Source organism: Schistocerca americana, chromosome 3 (assembly GCF_021461395.2).
Source record: "Schistocerca americana isolate TAMUIC-IGC-003095 chromosome 3, iqSchAmer2.1, whole genome shotgun sequence".
In the NCBI taxonomy this organism is placed as follows: domain Eukaryota; kingdom Metazoa; phylum Arthropoda; class Insecta; order Orthoptera; family Acrididae; genus Schistocerca; species Schistocerca americana.
The window spans coordinates 421,459,064-421,466,655 of NC_060121.1; the positions used below are offsets into that span (position 1 = coordinate 421,459,064).

At 37.0% G+C, this 7,592-nt stretch overlaps 1 protein-coding gene across 2 annotated transcripts in view; it reads left to right on the forward strand.

Moving 5' to 3' along the window:
• LOC124607491 (eukaryotic translation initiation factor 5B) overlaps positions 1-7,370 on the forward strand; it is a 426,670-nt gene extending 419,300 nt beyond the window's left edge. Inside the window, exon 22 of one of the 2 annotated variants that reach the window (XM_047139867.1) lies at positions 6,581-7,370. The gene's annotated coding sequence lies outside the window, so the exon portion shown is untranslated. Of the gene's footprint in view, positions 1-6,222; positions 6,560-6,580 lie in introns of those variants that run through there. The other variant, XM_047139864.1, reaches the window with a different exon arrangement.
• The last annotated feature ends 222 nt before the right edge of the window (positions 7,371-7,592 follow it).

Consider the following 7,592-nt stretch of genomic DNA (forward strand, 5'->3'; position numbering starts at 1 on the left):
CTGTCCCCAATTTACTTTATAGCTTGTTTACTACATTTTCCACATGATTACAGAAAATTTCATTACATTAACTAATTAATAATTAAATGCATTAATGATGATGATGATGATGATGATGATGATGATGATGATGATGATGATGATAAACAATTTATCAGCATTGTTCAGTATGAACTGTTCTGTCGTGCATGGAGTGATATGGCAAGACTACAGAAATCTCACTTCAAGGTGGCAGGAATAGTTGGTGTTTCTTGTTCACCAGATAATCAGAGTAATAGTGACATCAGAAGAATACTTACGTGCTGGAATCCAAAGAAATTGGATGGTAAAAAACAGTGGTTTGAGACTTAAGGTGCCATATTCTAAAACTGAGTGCTTGGTGCGTAACACTTAAGTTAACCTTGAGATTGAAGGAGAAAGAAGTGCACTGCCCGTATTTTTATGAATTTTTGTAAATCTATTATCTGTGCTTTCAGCAAGTTTTGGTACAAAATACATAGCATATTTTGCCAAATAGATGTCAAGTTCAGACAGAGAAATGCATTGTATTACTGATTGCTTTCAGATAACAAAGTTTTTCAGTTCTGTGGCAAGCATAATTCCAAACATCTTAATGATAAAACTTTGCAATGTTCTCTTGAAATAAGTATCTGATCTCTATTTTTGAAACCTCTGGATCTGTGAAAAAACAAAGAATTTTCCGCAAAGTGGCATTATTGTATTTCATCTTCACATTGGTTTTAAGTGAAACCACATGCATTAATTCAGCAGATCAAATTGCACCTTGGTATTTGATTCTCGGTAAGTAGTCTTAAAACTTTTTAATTCTGGAGCAACAAAACTGGACCAAAATCTTGTGGATATTTGGGTATTCCCTTAGAGTATGTGTCACAAGAAATTGATTTTTATATATGAATTGTGATGGTAACAATATTACCACAATGAATGGTATAATTTGAATATTTGCAGTAGTGGAACTATCGGACACTGAAATAATAACCTTGAAAATAGAGTGTTTATAGTTAACATTGGGTCAAGTGGGAAACTTTTTGGGAAAATACCAAGAGTGAAAATATGTCATTTCAGTACTATTTCTAGGATTTCCGATATCAATTTCTGTCAATGAATTATATTCTGAAGAAAATAGTAACTCTTTGCACAACACAATAAATGCTAAATTTCTACCTGGACTTGGAAAGGGCACCAAAGTTGTTCAATGTGCAACCTGATTCAAGACTTCATTTTCAAGAAGGAAATACACATGACGAGTGATGAAAAGTGATAGCTTACCATATCTTTGGCTTGCAATTTGTTACAGCGTGTCAGTCTTTTTTGCAGTCCATCTGTTTAATATCAACCAGAGATATAAATCATGTACTGACCCATAATTCATAATTTTTTGTAAAAAACATTGAATTTACACAGAACTTTTAGTTTGTAAATTTTTCAAAATTTTAATTACTGTCCAAAATAATATTTTGGAGAACCATATGAACTTTGTTTGAAGGAAACATTTCTCTGCTAAGAAGGAAATAGTGTGTTCAGCTGCGTGGGACAAATTAAAGCAAGATTGAATCACCAATAGTATTACAGCCTTGCATCTATTTATGTAATTTGTAAAATTGTGTTTGATACAGAGAAGGTTTTAAGCTTTTTTTGGATTCAACAACTTCTAGGGTAACACACTGCAACAACAAGCATAGTGGAGTGTACACAAAAACCCCATGACACTCGTAATTCTGTGTTATTCTCTGCCTCTTGATTGAGTTTACTATTCTATGCTCCAAGTATTAGAGAACACAACATTCTCATACATATGAGATTTAATGTAATACATGTGGAAATAAATGATGAATTATCAACAGATAACCTCATATTTCGTGACAGCTGACATAGCGTTACATCAGGACAACCACACCAGCCGCATCCCACTTATTTTCAGTTCAAAATTACAGCCTCACCAGAACCGGTTACTAGCAGCAAGATCAGCAGAATCATGATCAGACTCTCACTGTTCTGGCAACATAACCCAGTGTTACGGTTTGCACAATTGAAAAGCCAGTTCACGTTAGCACAGGTACCATCAGATGAAATCTAATACACCTGTTGTTGCATCACTGAATGAAGATTTAGCTGTAAAAGTGCAAGACCTCCTTGCTGGATTCCCAAACACTGAGAGATACGCACCTATCAAAAATGCGTTAGTGACACATGTATCCCAATCAGAGGTGAAGTGATTGGAAAAAGTTTCATGAACAGAATAACTCAGTGATCACATCCCATCGCAGCTTTCTACTGCAACTACAGATGCTGTTGAGTAATCCAGTTACTAATGACCTACTACAAAACAGCTGGTTGTCTCACCTATGTCCCAAAATGCAGAAAGTTTAAAGATATGTGTCGCTATTTGAAGATGCTAGCACAGGCAGCAGATAGAATTATGGAAACCTACGTGTGTGTGTGTGTGTGTGTGTGTGTGTGTGTGTGTGTGTGTGTTCACCTGGTATGCTGAATATCTGCTGGTATCATAACAAGACGTTCACTGATGACACCTGGAAGTGTATGCCACCATGCAAGTGGAAGCATGGCACAGAGTCCATATCAGCAGCAGCTGCTTCTGTCAATAGCACACATCGCCTTTTCATCATGGACTGTGACAGTGTATACTGGAGCTGTGATGAGTACTATCTATTTGCTCCAATAATTTCAAGCTCAGTACTTATGGGCACGTGACCCTATTATTCAATCTTGACTTACGTTGCAGATTCAAATGGCATTTCACAGGCCAGATGCATCACAGCCCATTCTAGGAACTGATTTCTTATCTTTCTTCGACCTGGTCACCGACCTACAACATCAGTGACCAATAGATTCTACCACTAATGTATACAGGTGAGGAAAAGATATGTTGTGTCACCTCAATAACAGTACGCACAATTTCGGGGAATACTCCGTACATACACTTCTTGGCACAATTGGAGCACTCAACAGTACATCATACCTTACTACATCAGGACCATCAGCCTATGAATGTCATAGGTGTGTGACGCCAGAAAAATTAAACGTTGTGAAGCAGGAATTCTGTGACATGCTGATACAAGGTATCTGTCAAGCCTTCAGTAACAGCTGGGCAGCCTTGTTACATGTGGTACTGAAGAAAAATAATGGATGCTGCCCATGTGGCGGTTACCACCAACTCGGTGCAAGGGCCACCACTGATAGTTATCCACTTCCACACATAGAAGACTTTGCTTTCAACACACGTGGTAAGAAAATATTCTCTGTTATTGACTTGTGTGAACATACTATCAAATTCCTGTTACACCAGCAGACATACACAAGACAGCTGTAACAAGGCCCTTCGATCTTTTTGAGTTTGTGAGAGTGCCTTTTGAACTGTTTTATTGTAGCGCAGACATTTCAGTGCTTTATGGATGTAATAAAAAGAAATTTGGATTTATGATATGTCTACATAGGCGACATTTTAATGATGTCTGCATCAGAAGCAGGACATTACAACATTTAACGAAGATATTTGATTGTTTGTGTGTGAAAGGCTTAATTATGAAACCAGCAAAGCATACCTTCGGGGGCAACAGAACTCAAGTTTCTTGGATATACAGACAATGTTTGTGGCATCCGATGTCATAAAGATAAGCTGGAAGCCATTGTCAAGTGTTCCCATCCCATTACAGTTAGGGAGCAATGTCATTTTATCAGCAGCATTAATTTTTATAATCAATTCATACACAATCCTGCACTAATAACAGCCTCACTGAATCAGCTTCTGAAGGGTGCACTGAAGTCAAATAACATGATGCAGTGGACATGTGAAAGAGATGCAGCTTTCCAAGCTGTAAAATAGCAGTAGCAGAGGGTACAGTTAGCTCTCCCAATATCGCAGACTCCATGTGCACTCAGGGTAGATGCATCAGCTACTGCAATTGGCATTGTACTTCTGCAACAAGTTGAATGTAGTTGGCAGCTACTCGTGTTCTTTAGTCACAAGCTGTCACCATCACAGCAATGCTGAGCAACTTACGATCAAGAACTATATGCTGCAAATGCTGCAATTAGGAAGTTCCGACACTTATTAAGTGTTCAACACTGTACCACATGCATAGGCCATAAACTACTGTCGTATGCTTTCAGTATGTAACCAGAGAAAGCATCTCTCATAGTCTGTGTGCTAGGAAAGTTGAATGTACCAGCAAACGCTCTGCCAAATGTTGAAGCTATAACCTGTGCAATTGATTACAAGGTCCTCACCCAGTCTGAGCAGCACGATGGTGAACTACGCACATTACTGTCTCACCCAGCAGGATTAAAGTTAAAATGCATGGCTGTACAGCAACAAATGCGGTGATGTCTGGAGCAAAAGTATGTCTGTTCATACCTCACCAACTTTGGTCACAAGCAGTTGTGGCAGTGCACAGGTTAGCTTATCACAGGGTTTGAGGAATGGTGAAATTAGTCAGAGTTTCGTCTGGCCAGGAATGGATGCTGACTGTAAAACATTTGCCAAATACTCCATGGTTTGCCAGGAAAATAAGATCACTGAGCTGTTACGACGGGCACAGTGGCGGTGTGCATAAATATTCCAGGACACTCATAATTCTGTTTGTTATTCTTTAATTCTTGATCCAGTTTAGTATTGTATGTTCCATGTATCAGAGAACACAACATATTTGTATGTTGGAGTATTAATGTAATAAAAGTGGAAATAAATGATTAGTTTCAACAGATAACCATAGACTGAAAACACTCTTTGGTGTAGTTGAATCATCTGTCAAGAGAGGCTAGGTCTTCATAGTGTCACTCTGAGGAACTATGCCAATACTTGAAAATGTACAATCGGAAGGATTTCTTGGAGTAATGGTATCGTGAAACTTCTCTTTTTCCAAAAGGAATTGTTAAAATTCACTAGAAAAAGGCATTTTTATAGACACCAGACTCTGCAACTCGGAAATGTCAAAAGCATTACGTAAATGTGTAGTATTAGCAGAGCTAAGCTAACGTGTTGAATTAAAATTTTGCAACAGACTAAACTTTTAAGTGTAGATAACTCGGGAGCATCTTCGGGGAAAATGAAGAGAAATTTACGGTTCATAGATGCAGTAATGTGATGCAGATATATTAATACTGATCTGCAGAAAAGCCAGCCTTCGTGTTAACACTTCATAAACATGCACTACCATACTGTGTTAAGTGTCATAAACTGTCGCTCTAAATGCCATTTTAAGTGTCAGGACCAGAAAACTGCGTGATGTTTGTTTGCATTACTGTCCTCAAACCAGAAACTGTGGTATCTGATCCTGTATCCAGGTAGAAGATGATGTGAGATCACTTGATAATGTTGAGTACAAAGAAACCTGTAAAGGCACTGCAGATTGTAGTCTACTGCAGAGAGGATCACTGAATTGCTCAAGGAGTCAAACACATTGGATACTTTGCACTTCATATAGAAGCTACTGGTACTGCTTCTGCATGTTTGATGTTTATTGGGCAGCTTTGCTGGATCTGTCAGTGAACAAATCTCCACTAAAACAAGTAATGCAGCTGTAATGTATTGCGGAGACTGTGTTGAGCATGGAAGCAGCAATATCCGCTGTTCTTAGAAGACCTCTTGAACCATTAGACCAATGTGGTTAAGGAAATAAGTATTCTGACTGGAAGGACATTCTCTGTCAGTACCACATCCTTGATATTTCAATGAGGAGAGAAATACTATGTGTATTTGTTGCATGAAGACCCGGCATTGGCTGTGTTGGTGGTATGTTGTTGTCAAGTGTAAACCACTCCTGATAACTACTGATCCTCAGTGTTTGTACAGTTGGAAAAGTCATCCATCAAATAGGATAATGCATTATCATTGGATATGATATTGTCCACATGTGTGATGCATTTACAGTTTGATGCATCGTTTTTCAAAAGTCAGTTTTAGAAGCAGTGTTGGATGATGAATAGACATGCCCTTTAATAGGAAATGGTACCATACCAACAGTTCACAGCCAGTGACCTGTATCTAACCCACTTCTGTGATACAGAAAATGGTATCAAATTATTTATAATTACCTGATTGTGAGATCCCAATTGTTGTGGGTTGCTAAATGTGCATTTATTTGTAATGTTCTGTCTGTAGTAAGCCCTGATGTTTACAATCTGAAAATTCACACTATGATGCTTGCAGCATTCACAGTTGGCCTTTATTTCTACTTTCAGAGTTTGCTGCTGTACCAGTATGTGAATGAAGACTTCACTGAAATTAAATCAGTCTCTAATACAAATCTGTACATTTTAAGAACAAAATTCTGTTTGTTGTTCCTTCTACATGTTGCAGTATTTGCTGATGAGAATTTGTTTGCCTGCAAGAGAATTAATTGTGGTCAGATGAAACTTTCAGAGGATGCCAATTTCATTAGTGAAAGAGCTGGACGAGGAGCATCACTTAACGTCTGTAGACCTGAAACCAAATTAATACTGTAAATTGAAACTGTCAAGCTTTATTGAGTTGATTTACTCCTCTGAATATAGTATATTCATGAACAGTGTTTTTTTGATTGCTTACACTTTGTTGTAGGTTGTGTGCCATACCAGTAAATCCCCAGTTCTTTTAAAGAATTGAACTCCTGCATACAAAACAGCTTCAGATGCTGATTATATTACAAATGATTTAATTTGTTAAACTTTTCACGTTAAGTGTGGAAGTGAGAAAAGTTTAGCAAAGTATCTATAGATACTGTCTGCAAAATGTGTTGTGAATAGAGCCAGTAGTAAAGATGCTGAAAACAAGATGATGATATTTAAAACATTTATACAGAATGTGGACCAATATTACAACATAGTAATTGACATGCTGCCCAGCAAGGCAATAGGTTTATTACTACCATATCATTGCACACAAGAAAAATGAAGTTTGAAAAATTAAAACATCATGCTGATGCTCATTTTACTGCATCAGCAATGAAAATGTAAGTGATAATAGGGTGAGGGGCTATCAGTGGGAAAATGTTTTGTTTTGTACAAGTCTGAAATTCTGTGTAATGTTTGTTGGAAGTTACTAAGTGGTCTCATTCTCAAGAACTGAATGCCTACAGCCCAGATATTTGAATACACAGTTTCTAACTAATAATTCTCTTAGAGTGTCAAACTTTTAATATAAGATTATACCTTTAACAAGTAGATAATGACAGCATTTTCAATTTGGTCAATAACTATGCAAAATATTGAAAATCAAAATTTTGTTACCCCTGGAAGCCTTTAGATAAAAACCTACAACTGGTACCCGGTTCCATTATACTTGTTTGGTAATATGGATATTATATGTAAAGTTATTAGCAGGGCAAAATGATATGATTAAAATTAAATGTCACTATATTTTAGTTTACTGAATTATTTGAAAGTTATCTCATCATTGTTATTTATTATGGAATAAATTACATTTCAACATTACAAAGTAAGACTATTTATATCAAATATGTAACTTCTTTAAGAACCTTTTTTTCTACAAGTAAGGCAAACAAACACCTCATGTCCAAACATGTAATGTTTTTTAAAATCAACTTTCCTTCGCTTGGTGTCAAGATAGCCTG